At 38.3% G+C, this 15,554-nt stretch overlaps 1 long non-coding RNA gene across 2 annotated transcripts in view; it reads right to left on the reverse strand.

The window, feature by feature from the left end:
• LOC133761667 (uncharacterized) overlaps window positions 1–15,554 on the reverse strand; it is a 123,317-nt gene that overhangs the window by 88,840 nt on the left and 18,923 nt on the right. The window lies entirely within an intron of this gene.

Consider the following 15,554-nt stretch of genomic DNA (forward strand, 5'->3'; position numbering starts at 1 on the left):
GAGAGAAAGAGAGAGCCTACATCTGCCAGTTCACTCCCCAAATGGTTGCAAAGGCGGGGGTTGGCCAGGCCTGGCCAGGCTAAAGCCAGGAGCCAGGAGCTTTATCTGGGTCTCCCACAGGGGTGCAGGGGACCAAGCACTTTGGACCCTCCACTGCTTTGCTAGGAGCATTAGCCAGGAGCTGGATAGGGAGCGGAGCACCTGGGATTTGAACTAGTGCCCATATGGAACCCTGGTGTTGCAGGCAGCAGCTTAACTGTTATGCTACAATGCTGGCCCCAATAGTTTTTTTTTTTTTTTTTTCAAAAGAAAATTAAAGCATTTTAATAAAATAAAGTTCATATCAAGCGAAAAACTTTAAAAAATTACAACTCATGGCTTCCTCAGATATTTTATTGACTTGGACTTAAGCTTGTCTTGGCAGTTGAGCACCAGGAACCAGGACTCCTTTAACATTCATTTCTTATTTGTTTTTAATAAACAGAACTAAAATTGAGACTCTAGTTTCTAGCAGATATGACTACGGATGTATGACCAGTTTTCTAAGACAGTTGAGCTACACTTCTATTCTTAATATATAAAATTTATTTCTTAAAGAATAAATCTATGGGAAAATAAAGAGAATAAAATATGTCACATTCCCTTTTGACAAAAAAATGCAAGCAGCTCTGAAGAAGCAATTTATTTTAAATAGGCGAACAGTTTATTGCTGTTGTGGGAATACTTTTACCTCACTTTTTTCATCATGGGATTAGGCCCTATGTTTTTAATTTAAGTCCTTTAATTTTTGCTGTTAACATTTAATTTACTTGATGACCCCATACTGTTAACTTTTGACCCAGTGAACTTGATACAGACTGTATGGCTAATTTTAAAGAGCCTCTTAAAAAAACATAAGACAGGTTTGACGTGAAACAGAAAATTAAATTCATCTCAACCTTCCATATAGGAAAATATGCTCGTATTTAATCAAATAACTTCTCCCTTCTTAGAGGATGTATTTGTATAAGCATAGTTTGTTTTACAATAGTTTATGTCACTGGTCAAACAACCCAAGGCTGACATGACTTACTCATAATACTTTTACTAAACCTCAGAACTACTGATGCAGCACACTAGGTAGGAAATCTTTTCCTGAAAACTTCCTAGAGCATGTGACTAAATCTAACAGTTCCTCCTCTACCTTTACTTATACTCACATTTCCTTTCCTTTTATATAAAATTGGAACTCCTAAAGTTTAATTATAATCCTTCAGATGGTAAAAAATGTTATTAGTACACAGCTGTTAAATTGAAGTTCAAGGTTTCTTCTAAATCACTCAATATAAAAAATTTGTACATGGCTTTTATTTGTCCTTAAATCCAGACCTGTGGACTTACTTTTGAACATTCCCCCCTATTTATAAAATGTATGTGCACTAAAAAAACTGAGGAAAAAAATCAGGAATGATGGGAAAGCATTGCTTCTGAAGGCACCTTAAAGATACACCTCTCTCCCCATCTCCTTTCCCAACTCACGAAGGCAGGCTTTTGTATATGAGTAGTAAATTTGATCACTTTACCATTATGAAATGTTGTACTCTCTCTTCTTCAGGAAAATTACAGTTTGATACCTGTGGAATGGAAGATTCCATCTTTCAGGCATCAGAGAATAGAGGGTCCACTCTTAACTCTAAGGCTGGCCAAGAAAGGGCATTTACTTTCATCATTTTAGGAGTTTGGTTAGAAAGTAGGGGAGCACAGACAAGTTAAGTACTGTCCGTGACAGTAGGATGGGAGTGAAGGGACCCTCAGTTTGTAGGGAATCTAATTCCTGATATATGAATGCATGTAAGTATATGGGGACTTGGAGTGTTTCAAAGAATTTTGGTGAACTGACAAGGTATAAAAATTGCATTTTGTCTTATAAAATTAATCTGAGTCCTGTTATTCACTGAACTGCTTAACATGCAACTTAGTAATTAGTATAGATATTTAAAAATATTTCATGTTTACTTTTGTTCAAAAGGTAAGCAACAATTGCTATATGCTGACCACTGTTAGGTACTGGGGTATAAACAAGGTTTCTGAACTCTGAAAATAGTGCTGGGACAGTGCAAGCTATATATGTATCTGTATAATCTTCATAGTTTGCTAATAAGCAATCTGTCATCATTTGATAATTTAAATACTAGGGAGAATGTTGTAAAGTGCTCTTTAATTTTTAATATTTTTAAATAAATGGAAGTATTTTTTGTGTGGTTTTACAGTCATGAAGAGAAATAATAAGCTTTTGGACTAGGACAGTGATGGCTGAGACAGAGATGAAAGCAAAGTCCAGAATAACTCCTCTGGCCTGGTTGTAGCGTACAATGGTGGTATCATGAACCAGGACAGGGACAAGTGGAGGAAGAACAGGGCTTTGGGAGGTAGAGGTGTGTGTGTGTGTGTGTGTGTGTGTAAGAGAGGGGGAAAGAGAGAGAGAGATGGAATACTAGGAAAGAGTAGTAGAGGAATGAGCGGAGCTCAGTGAAGAGCTAATGAATTTGGAAGATTAAGCACCAATGGATATCCACATAGAGAAGTTTGGTAGGGAGCTCTGTATATATATATGAGACTGAGGTTTAGGAGGAAGGCCTAGGCTGGAAGCAGATACTGTTTTTGGACCGGTTTTCCATTTTGACACTGAAGTAGAAGATGACGATGACAGAAAAATGCAGGGGAACAGATACTGTATGCAGAGGGCCAAAGTCCTCAGTGAACAAGGGAGGGGATGATTGGGCAATTAAGTAATGAGAATCAGTGAGAGGAATAAAAATATCCAAAACTGTTTAAATGCGTCTTTAAGAACTGTGAGGGAGTGGCCATTGTTGTGACATAGCAGGTTAAGCCTCCACCTGTGCTGACATCCCATATGGACACCAGTATGAGTCCTTCCAGCTCCTTGCTAATGTGTTTAGGAAAGCAGTGGAAGATGGCCCAAGTGTTTGGGCCCCTGCACCCACCTGGGAGACCAGGAAGAAGTTTCTGGCTTCAGATTGGGTCAGCTCTGGCCATTGCAACCATTTGGGCAGTGAACCAGCAGAGAGAAGACCTTGATCTCTGTCTTTCCCTCTATCTTTAATTCTGCCTCTCAAATAAATAAATAAATAAATATTAAAAAAGACCTCTGAGGGCAAGAGCTGTATTTTATTTAATGCTACAAATATTTGTTTAATGAATAAGCAAATGATAATCTTGTATTGAGTAAATATTACTGAAATTTTTGTCTTCTTTCTCATTATAAACAGTTGATATTAAAGATAATACAAATATGCCTTACTTAATTTTTTAGGATACAGTCTTAGAAGCAGATTTTCTGGGGCCAGCATTGTGGCATAATTCATTAAGCTTCTGCCTGTGATGCTGGCATCCCATATGGGTTCAAGTCCCAGCTGTTCCACTTCTGTTCCAGTTCCCTGCTAATGTGTCTGGGAAAGCAAGGGAAGATGGCTCAAGTCCTTGGGCCCCTACACCCACATGGGAGACCCAGTTGAAGTTCCTGACTCCTGGCTTTGGCCTGGCCCAGCATCAGCTGTTGGAGCCATTTGAGGAGTGAACCAGTGGATGGAAGATCTCTATTTCTCTCTCTCTCTTTCTCTCTCTCTGTAACTCTGCCTTTCTAATAAATAAAATAAATCTTAAATAGAAGTAGATTTTCTGGTAGGGTGTTCATTGAAAACCTATTTATCTTTATTTGAGGACTATTTCAAATGGGCTTGCTTATGTACATTCCTGTTCCCTTCTAGAGTCTCATCAGGAACTTGGACAGTATGGTAGGCAATGATGAATGAAGGCACAATGAAAGCCACACAGTGAGAACTGGTAAGAAGAATGATGGATATTTCAAGAATGTGGAATCAGGTACAGTGTTCATAAGCATAAGAACTGATTTATGAGCAGAGTAGCAGTGGATAGTGGTAAGCGTAGACATGCATATTTAAACTAAATAATAACCTCAGAATAACCTACATTTGTTTATAATATTTAATTTTAGTAGAGATTTTTTTCCATCAAATTTTTGAGTTGTGGTAAAATATTTGTGTATTTGTTAAGTATACAGTTCAGTGGTGTTCAGTATATGCATATTGGGTAACCATCACCACCACTGATCTCCATAACTAGTATAGGTTCCAATATACCAATGTTAAGTGATCATCAATTCACTGCACCTTAAACTTTTCCACAAAAGTATGGTTAACAGCTGAGAAAAGTGAATAATTCCTTTAAAAGCTGATCCCAAGCTAAAATTTTCTTGTTTCAATGTTTTGTTTTACCTATATAAATTTTGTATTATATATCATACTATTTCTACGTAGTATAAATATAGTGATTATACATTTTTTCAAAAATCTCTGAATAAAGTTGATATTTAAGAAGATGCCTTATATTTTTTCAGTGGCTTTAGCCTGCCAGAACACCAAAAGTTCCCCTTGTCCCAATCTGGTCTTTCAGAGACCAGGTTCTAGGCAATTGCATGGTTGTATAACATGCTGCTTTTCAGTTTCCTTTATACTCAGCCAAGTCTATTTCTAGTAGCATATGACAGGGAGAAGACTAATTGATGCTTACCCCCTTGGAACATGAGAGTGTCATACAAACTGAAAATTCAGAGTGAAAATTCAAAGTTATCCTATTAATCACACTTCCTCATTACCAATACCACAAGACACTCATTATTGTACAAATAAGTGAGTGATTTAATATTCTGGCTGGGGCCATGGGTCCACCTTCCCACAGTGCCAGCATTTCAACTGTCTATCCATTTTGACTACTGAGACTTTGAAACTCTCTCAAGTATAATAATTGTGGCTGGCCCCAGTTTTGGGAGATTGGAAACCATACCGAAAAATAGTGGCAAAATTGGAACTAAAATTTGAGTTTTAACTCTCGGCTGAAAAGTCTTTCCAATCACATCAAAAGGAAAAGAGTTACGTTCATCAAGAGATAGTCCTTATGCCTTCCTGACTCCATAAAACCACTTTAAACCCTCCTAAGAACAATCAATCTCTTTTTTCTCCCTCCCTCTCTCTTGCCTTTCAGCTTTCCTTTTTCTTCTTACTTTCTTTTTTGGGTAACTCAAGCACTCTGGTTCTCAGAATAGGCTGAGAATATTTTAGAACTCTTCAAAATCTGTTAAGAGGGTAGATCTCATGTTAAGTGTTCTTACCACAATAAAATAAAAATAAAAACAAACATACAAAAAGTATTTTAGTACTCTCCAAGAAACAAAGTACACCATTAGAATTTTCTTTCTCTCAAGCTTGGAACACAAAGCACAGAGCTCAGAACAGTATAATTTTAGAAGAAATAGATAGGAAACATGAAAGAGGCTGCTGGAAAATGAAAAGGCTGGAACAAAAATAAGCAAATAAGTACTTCTCACACAAAGCATTCATTGGTAGAAGAATATAGGTCACAATACGAGTTAGCAGAGGTTGCTAGTTTCTAATTCTTGAGAATCCCTATCCAGTGGTAATTAAAATACTTACTAATTATGAGTTTTAATATTTTTAAAAAATCTAAAAACAAATCAAGAGTTACAGGGCTTGGCTTAGAGTGATTCCATTTTATTCTCTGAGATAATTTTTCAGCTCCAGTTACTAGGCAAAACAGATAATGTTATTCTGAAATAATGCTAAAACAAGTATTTGGTAGAATAAGATAAAAGAGATTTTATATAACTTTCTTGTTGTCTTCTTGAAAAGGATATATTTGGCCATAAAAGCTAATACTTTAGGAATGGAAAAGATTTTGAACTGATCTTGTCTAGTGAGATTCACTCATGAATAATGGACTTACGTTGTCAGCTATACGTTCAAACATTAATCACTTCGGATTGTTCCTGTTCAACAATTTGGTGTGTCTGTACATAAAGGAGACGTGGAATTTAACTTTAGCATTGGAATTTATCTGGGATAGCACTGTCCTGCATATTCGGCTTAAAATTATAGAGTTCTGGAATTAAGTGTTAAGAAGCTGATATGGACGAGTAGTAGTAGTATCACAAGGAACTAAGCAAGAATCATAAACAAGTGTATAATATTTGAATCTGAGTCTCACTTGGAATGTATTTTTAAAATCATGAATGTTTCATTGGTTCATTTAAACCATTTGAAAATTGCGTGGGAGACAGCAAAGGGTAGAATATCTAATTTGGATGTGTAATTTACTTGTTACCAAGAAATGTTAAATTACCTTTTTCTGTACATCTTATATTTTAAAGACTTATTTATTTACTTGAAAGGGAAGAGAGCGGAAGAAAGAGTGAGACAGAGAGAGAGAGAGGGAGGGAGGGAGGGAGGGAAGGAGGAAGGGAGGGAGGGAGGGAGAGAGACAAAGAGATATCGTATCAAGATCATCCATCCACTGGTTCACTCCCGTAATGTCCACTATAGCTGAGGCTGGTCCATGCTGAAGCCAGGAGCCAGAAACTCCATCTGGGTCTCCCACATAAGTAGTGGGGACCCAAGTACCTGGGCCATCATATGCTACCTCCCAGGCACATTAGCTGGAAGCTGAATTGGAAGAGTAGTCATGACTTGAACCAAGTGCTCTGATATGGGATATGGGCATCTCAAGCACAGCCTGCTACACCACAGTGCCCACCCCTGTATATTTTAGTTCAGTGGAATTAACAGTATTTTCTCTGCTACATTACATTGTAAAAGAACGTGGTATTTATAGGAAAACTGAGGCTCAAACAGGTTATGTGTGGAGGAGTCTGACGTGTATCCAAGTTGTTCTGACTCAAATTTCCTTTTTAGCCACTATCCTCAGAATAAAATGCATTGATATATTTTAGGCCAATTATTAACTTACCAAAAAATAAGTGTCTGGAATGCTCAGTGTCCTCACTTTTTCTCCCCCTCACTCTCTTATTATTTCAGAGTAGTTTTCAGTTTTTAATGAAAATAAAAATTCTTCAATCTTGTTATCTTCCTTTTTTTATTAGGAAGGGGATTAAATAAATTGCAAAAGTTATTTAGAAAGTCTTTTGTAGAATTGAGTCCTAAACTCAAGATTTCCTTGCAGTAAATTATTTAGCTACTCCATTATTGTTCACTGAATAATAAGCTGTAGACTAACTCCTTGGCATATTGTAAGAGTAAGACCCAATGTATCAAATTTTTCCAAGTAACTTCACTGCATTAGAACAAAACTTAGGAGTATTTTTAGGAATAGATGAATATGCAGCAATCAACAAGCTAACATTCATAATGTCTTCCATCCAATCAAAGATTACTAGGCACAGAAACAATTTCTTATTGGTGAGATTAATCAACTGAAAATGACCTTGGGGCTGGCACTGTGGTGGGCAAAGCCGCCACCTGCAGTACCAGCATCCCATATGGGTGCTGGTTCGAGACCCAGCTGCTCCACTTCCAAACTAGCTCTCTGATATGACCTGAGAAAGCAGCAGAAGATGGCCCAAGTGCTTGGGCCCCTGCACCCACGTGGGAGACCTGGATGAAGCTCCTGGCTCCTGGCTTTGGATTGGTGCAGCTCTGGCCCTTGTGGCCATCTGGGAAGTAAACCAGTGGATGGAAGACCTCCCTCTCTCTCTCTGCTTCTGCCCCTCTGTAACTCTATAAGCCTATATATAAATAAATAAATAAATAAAAAAGAAAGTGACCTTAAGCTGACACAGATGTTAGAATTAGCAGACAAGGACATTAAACATTATTATAACTCTATTCTGTATGTTCAAAAAGTAGAGATATGGAAAACATAAAAAAAAAAAAACTCAGTTTCTGGGATGAAAATTACAATGTCTGAGTTGAAAATTCAGTAAGTGGGATTCATGGCATGTTAGATATAGCAGAAGAAAAGAATTGTGACATAAAGACCTAACAAAAGAAACTCTTCAAAATGAAAAAGAGAAAAGAATTTTTAAAATGACAAGAGTATCATCAGTGAGCTATAGAAACATATTCTTAGAGACCTCTTATACATGTCATTGGACTCATCAAAAGAGAGCATAGAGACAGACAGAAGAGGTATCTGAAAAAAAAATGGCGCGGCCGGCGCCGTGGCTCACTAGGCTAATCCTCTGCCTTGCGGCGCCGGCACACCGGGTTCTAGTCCCGGTCGGGGCCCTGATCCTGTCCCGGTTGCCCCTCTTCCAGGCCAGCTCTCTGCTGTGGCCAGGGAGTGCAGTGGAGGATGGCCCAAGTGCTTGGGCCCTGCACCCCATGGGAGACCAGGAGAAGCACCTGGCTCCTGCCATCAGATCAGCGCGGTGCGCGGGCCGCAGCGCACCTACCGCGGCGGCCATTGGAGGGTGAACCAACAGCAAAAGGAAGACCTTTCTGTCTCTGTCTCTCACTGTCCACTCTGCCAGTGAAAAATAAAAAAAATAAATAATAATAATGGCCAGATTTTTCAAATTTGATGACAACTACCAACCCAGAATTCAAGAAGTTCAACAACAACAACAACAGACTATGCTAATGTATATCATAATCAAATTGCTCAAGGCCGGTGATAAAGAAAAAATCTTGAAAGCAGCCAGAGAAAATACGCATATAATAGAAAAACAAAAATAAGGATTATGGCAGATGTGTCATCAGAAACATTGCAAGTGAGAAACAGTGAAGCATATTTAAAGTAATGAAAGGAAAAAAAAAAAAACCTGTTAACCTAAGGTTCTATACTCAGCAAAATATCCTTCAAAAACAAAGAGAACAAAGATGTTTTCAGACATACAAAAATTGAAAAAATTCTTCACCATCAGAACACACTATAAAAATGTTAAATATGTCTTTCAAGAAGAAGGAAAATGATACCAGATAAAAGTATATATAGATGCACACAAAAAAATAAGACACTGGAAATGGTAACTACGTGGGTAAATATTTAAGTTTTTTTTTTTCTTCCTATTTCATTCTCCTTTAAGGTAAGCAAGTGTTTCAACAAAACAATAGCAGCGAGTTGGGGAGTTTACATTTCTAAGGAAAACATATGATAACAATAACATAAGGAACAGGAGAAGAGAAATGGAACTATGCTATATGATTTTTATATATGAAGTGGTGTCATATTACTTGAAGACAGACTGGAGTAACCTTAAGATGTATACCATAACCCTAAAGCAACCAGCAAGATAAGACAACTATTATAGCTAAGCCAATCAAGGAAATAAAATAGAATCATGAAAGAATAGCCAACCCCAAATAAGACAGAAAAAGAGGGGGAAAGGAATAAAGAAAAGATGAATCAAATAGAAAAGAGAGATGAGACTTAATTAAATCTAATCATATAGATGATCACATTAAGAATAAATGACTTAAACATCCCAATGAAAAGGCAAAGATTATGTGATTGGATAACAAGCAAGACCCAACTACATAATGTCAATAAGAAACACTTTACAATTAGGATACAAAACATTAAAAGAATGGGGGTTGGCACTGTCGTGCAGAAAGTTAACCTGTGCTTGCAATGCTGGCATCCTATACTGTGGGGCTTTTTTCAGTTCTAGCTGTTCTGCTTCAGATCCAGCTCCTTGCAAATGTGCCTGGGAAAACAGCAGAAGATGGCCCAAATTCTTGGGCCCATGCCACCTACCTGGAAAACCCATGTAAGAGTTTCAGGCTCCTAACCTTGGCCTGGCCCAGTCTCAGCTGTTGTGGCCATTTGGGGAGTGAACAGTGCATGGAAGGTATCTTTCCCTGCCTTTGAATAAATAAAACTTTAACAAAAAAAGAGTGGAAAAAGATATACAAACTCATGATGGTACCAGTTAAAAGAAAACTAATATACCTATAATAACATGAAATAAAATAGATTTCAGGGAAAAGAATGTTACCAGGGATAAAGATGATCATTCATAATAAAGAGGCCAGTTAATCTGGAGGATATAAAAATCCTCAATATTTTTGTCACAAATTAATAGAGCTACAAAATAAGCAATGCAAGAAGTGACAGAATTATAAGGAGAAACAGAGAAATCCACAGTTATAGTCAGAGATTTCAATACCTATCTATCAATAATTGCTAAAACAAGTAGAAATTTAGCAGCTTAGGGCAAGTTAAGCCACTGCCTGCAATGCCAGCATCCCATATGGGTGCTGATTTGAGTCCCAGATGCTCTACTTCTGATCTAGCTCCCTGCTAACACACCTGGGAAATCAGGGGAAGATGGCTAAGGTCTTTGGGCCCCTGTACCCATGTGGGAGACCTGGATGAAGCTCCTGACTGCTGGCTTTGGCCTGGCCCAGTTCTGGCTGTTGTGGCCATTTGGGAAATGAACCAGTGGATTTAAGATATCTCTAGCTCTCCCCCTCTCTTTCTCTGTGGCTCTGCCTTTTGAATAAATGAAATAAATCCTTATTTTTTTAAAAAAAGAAATTTAGCAACTTAATACTATCAACAAGTAGTATTTATTTGGCTTTTCTAAAACTACCACTAATATTAGAATACACATTTTCTCTAAAATGTGAATGAAACATACACCCAGCTAAACTGTATTCTAGGCTAGGAGCCAGCAAATTGTGCCTCTCAGGGCAAATCTAGTCTTTTTTTTAAATAGCCCTTCAACTAAAAATTGTTTTTGCATTTTGAAAATTTTCTTTAAAAAGAAAAAGAAAGAAAATATATGACAGAGGCTACTACATTGTGGCTGACAAAACTTAAAATACTTACTGTGTGAACCTTTACAGAAAAAGCTTGACAACCCCTATTCTAGGCCATAAAACATAATCTCAATAATTTTAAAGGTTTCAAGTCATGCAAAGTATGTTCTCTGACCACAGTACAATTAAATTAGAAATCAATAACAGAAAACTACCTGGAAAATCCCCAAATATTTGGGGGGAAAAACATGCTTCTAATTAACCTGCTTTTTTTAAAAAAAATTATTTATTTATTTAAAAGTCAGAGTTATACTGAGAGAGGCAGAGACTGCTCACCACAGCTCCAGCCCCCACTAACCTGCTTTAAATAATCCATTGACTGAACAAGAAACATAGGTTGAAATTAGAAAGCATTTTGAACTGAATGAAATTTAAAAAAAAAAAAAAACATCAAATTTGTGATGTATCAGTAGAGGAGTATGTAGGGAAAATTTGTGTACAAAATACCTGTGTTAAAAAATGACTTCAGTAGCCGGCACCGCGGCTCACTAGGCTAATCCTCTGCCTTGCGGCGCCGGCACACTGGGTTCTAGTCCCGGTTGGGGCGCCGGATTCTGTCCCGGTTGTCCCTCTTCCAGGCCAGCTCTCTGCTGTGGCCAGGGAGTGCAGTGGAGGATGGCCCAAGTGCTTGGGCCCTGCACCCCATGGGAAACCAGGAGAAGCACCTGGCTCCTGCCATCAGATCAGCACGGTGCGCCGGTTGCAGCGCGCCAACCGCGGCAGCCATTGGAGGGTGAACCAACGGCAAAGGAAGACCTTTCTCTCTGTCTCTCACTGTCCACTCTGCCTGTCAAAAAAAAAAAAAAAAAATTCAGCTACCACCTTAAGAAACTAGAAAGAATAGCAAATTAAAAAGAAGCAAAAGAAAGGCAACAATAAAGAGCAAAGTAGAAAGTAATGAAATTGAAAAAATATAAACTGAGAATATCAATAAAATAAAAACCTAGCTCTTTGAGATCAGTAAATCTGACAAAGCATTAAGCTGATCAGGGAAAAAGAAAGACAAACATCACTGACATCAAGAATGAGGACAGGGGCTTGCGCTGTGGTGCAGTGGGTTAATGCCCTGGCCTGAAGCGCTGGCATCCCATATGGGCGCTGGTTCTAGTCCTGGCTGCTTCTCTTCTGATCCAGCTCTCTGCTGTGGCCTGGAATAGCAGTAGCAGATGGCCCAAGTCCTTGGGCCCCTGCACCCATGTAGGAGACTGGAAGAACATCCTGGCTCCTGGCTTCAGATCGGTGCAGCTCCGGCCGCTGCGGCCATCTGGGGAGTAAACCAGCAGATGGAAGACCTCTCTCTCTGTCTACCTCTCTCTGTAACTCTTTCAAATAAATAAAATAAATCTTTATAAAAAAAATGCCAAGACCCACCCTTCTTTAAAAAAAAACCATTAAAGAAAAAAGAATGAGGACAGTTACATGTTATAAATTCTATAGATATTTAAAGGCTAATGAAGGAAAATTTATAGCCATTATCAATCAACTGTAGTTTTTTTTTTTTTTTTAATTAAGAGGCAGAATAAAAGGGAGAAAATAAGCTCCCATTCACTGGTTGACTCTCCATTTGCCCACCATGGCCAGGACTGGGCTGGAACCAAAGCCAGGAGCCAGAACAACAATGCAGACCTCCCATGTATGTGTATGGCAGTAACTCAATTACGTGAGCCATGGCTGCTGCTTCCTAGGGTCTGCATTGGAAAGAAGCTGGAGTCAGGAGCCAGAGCTGGGCATCAAAACCAGGGACTTGAATATGAAAATGGACATCTTTACCAGTGTCTTAACTGCTAGGCTAGACACTGGCCCTAATCTAGTACAGTTGTAAGTCATATTTTCCCCATCCCCTCAGCAGTTATTTATAATTTGTATTTAATCAGTGTACTCTTAGTTATATTACTTTTCACACTCATGCGTAACATTTCTGTACATGTAGTATTTTCAGTTATAAGATAATGCCTCAAATATTTTATATATTGTATGTGCCACCCTGTAGTGCCTCATGTGCTGCAGAAAAAAATATATATGACAGATTACTGCTTTATTTTTTTTTCTTTCATTTATTTGAAAGGCAGATAGAGACGCATCCAGGCAGAAGCACAGAGCGTGAACATCTATCTGCTGCTTACTCCCCAAATGATTGCAACAGCCAAGGCTGGACCAAGTCAAATCCAGGACCCCAGAACTCAATTTAAGTCTCCCATATGGGTGGTAGGGACCCAGTACTTCAGTCATCCTCTGCCTCTCAGGTGCACATCAGCAGGAAGCTGGATTGGAAGTAGAACTGCAGCTTTAACCTAGGCACTCTGGTATGGGATGTGGGCATTGCAGGTGATGTCTTAACTGCTGTGCCACACGCCTGCCCCTGCTGCCTCTTTTTTTTTTTTTTTTTTGAGACTTATGTATTTATTTGAAAGGCAGTGACAGAGAGAGAGAGAGAGAAAGAAGAGAAGAGAAGAGAAGAGAAGAGGAAGAGAAGAGGGGGGGATCTTCCATGGTTCACTCTCCAAATGCCAACAGTGGGGACCTAGGCCAGACTGAAGCCAGATCTCCTGCTGCATCAGAGGCACAGAGGAGCTGGGACTTAAACCAACTACTCTGGTATGGGATGTCAGTTTGTCAAATGGTAGCTTAACCTGCTGTGCCACAATTTGCCTGCCCCGTCTTGTCTTTTAAGACAGATTCCCTGGTCAATGTGGTCTCTCAGGGATGTTTTGGAACATATGTTCTGGGTTTTGTTATTTCACTCATAGAGCATGTGACTTTGCATAAGTCATTTATTCAGTGTTCAGTTTAATAACAAATGAAGAAAAAAATCATTTCTCAAGGAAAACATTTTAAGGTTATAAAAGCATCTATGTGTTGGCAACATTTCTCCAGACATATTTAAAGCAATACAAAAAATTCTAGACTATTCAATTTGAATCTTTTCCTTGAAATTTCCATAGAAATGTCTAGATAAATGATGTTATATAGAAAATATTAATAAAGACCCTTAGTTTCCTCTTCACAGAGAAGAGGTGATATCTTGGAATTCTGTAATATTTAAGCTATTCTTTATTTGTCTCATGAAGGAATTAATGTAGTGGAACACATTCAAGGAATTGCTCAAGTTAGGCTGCACAAAGAATAACAGTGTTTTCAGTAGTAGATTTCAACTAGTTAAATCAAGAGTCATTTACTCTCTGGCTCCTTGCTCCATCCACACTGTCTTCTGGCAGTAATAAAGCTGGGCAACCTGTACCTAAAAGCAATTTATAATGAAGCCAAATTTACAGCAGTTTTTCAGTCATTTCCTTTCCCTCCTCCATGAAAGTACAGCATTTGGGGTTTTTTTATTTTTAATTTTTACAGGTTTTCCCCATGCCCTAAAGTGTTAGGTTGCCAAAGAAAACTCATCAGGTAATATTACTGTTTGTTTTCATGTAGTCATTCTAAATACACATAAAAATCAGAAATTAACATTAAAGCATGGGAGGCAGAAAAACAGTTTTACTGACATTTGTATAACATACTTCCTGTTTATGATTTCAGAAATGCAACCATGCAGTACCTCTGTTAAAAACTGAGTAACTGAGGGCAATTTGAGGATTTTGACAGTTTACCCAAAGGAAATAAATACACTAAACAAAATGCTGTCTTCATTTGTGTAATTATTGTGTGTCTCTCAGCAATTATAACCTTGGTTGTCTGAAAAATTTAGTGTTTTTCAAATATCATTTTCTAACAGTGTAGTTAAAAAGGAGCTTAATGCCATGTACCTCTAAGATAAGCATCAAGGAAGAAGTCTGAATTCTGAATTTGACAGTTAATGGCAAAAATTTGCTTTTTTTCCTCAATGTGAGATTTCGGTTGCTAGTTGACTGTTGTTATATATTAATTCACAATTTTGCCTGAAAGAGGGAAAATGCAGAAGTGAATATCTTAAGTGAAAGTTCCTTTCTTTCACTACTAATGTATTCTATTTGAAGCATAATTATATGAATTTATTTCTTGTTGACCACGCAGGTAAGTAGAAACCGCTGGCTGGACATCAAAATCCATGTTCTAACTTCTTCTTGGCCATATGGATAAACTTCATTTCTTAGGTTCTCTTGCAAATAGAAGTGACCTATGACTAAATTATAACCAGTATAATAAGAGTGGAAGTGATATACATTACTTTGAGCCCCCTCCCCTAAAATCTCCCTTTCTAACAGACTTAAATAGAGAAGACCCTCAACCTCCACCCATAGGAAACCTTGGAAATTAGGTTTTAAAAGCCTAGGTACGGAAAGGCCTTGGACTGTAGCTACTGAACTACTTAACTTTTGCAAGAAACAAACTGGAGTAATTATAGATTTTTGGTTGATCCATTAAGGCAGTTAGCTTATCTTAATTAATTCAGTATATAAAACATTATATGCAGGGGCTGGCGCTGTGGAGTAGCGGGTAAAGCCACTGCCTGCAGGCTGGCATCCCATATGGGCACCAGTTCAAGTCCTGGCTGCTCTACTTCCGATCAAGCTCTCTGATATGGCCTGGGAAAGCAGTAGCAGATCGCCAAGACCTTGGGCCCCTGCATCCATGTGGGAGACCTAGAAGAAGCTCCAGGCTCCTGGCTTCAGATCAGCTCAGCTCTGGCCATTGTAGCCATTTGGGGAATGAACCAGCAGATGGAAGACCTCTCTCTCTCTCTCTCTCTCTCTCTCTGCCTATGCCTTTCTGTAACTCTGCCTTTCAAATAAATAAATAATTCTTTATCAAAAAACCATATATGCAAAGCCTCTATGAATATAAATCCAGTGGGTACCATATAAATTGTAATATATATAAATGGAATTTCCTGAAGCACAATTGAGAGGCTACAGGGATGTGCACATGGGGATATATATAAATATTCCTCCAAGGAGTTCTGCAAAGCTA

The sequence above is a fragment of the Lepus europaeus genome, chromosome 6 (assembly GCF_033115175.1).
Source record: "Lepus europaeus isolate LE1 chromosome 6, mLepTim1.pri, whole genome shotgun sequence".
In the NCBI taxonomy this organism is placed as follows: domain Eukaryota; kingdom Metazoa; phylum Chordata; class Mammalia; order Lagomorpha; family Leporidae; genus Lepus; species Lepus europaeus.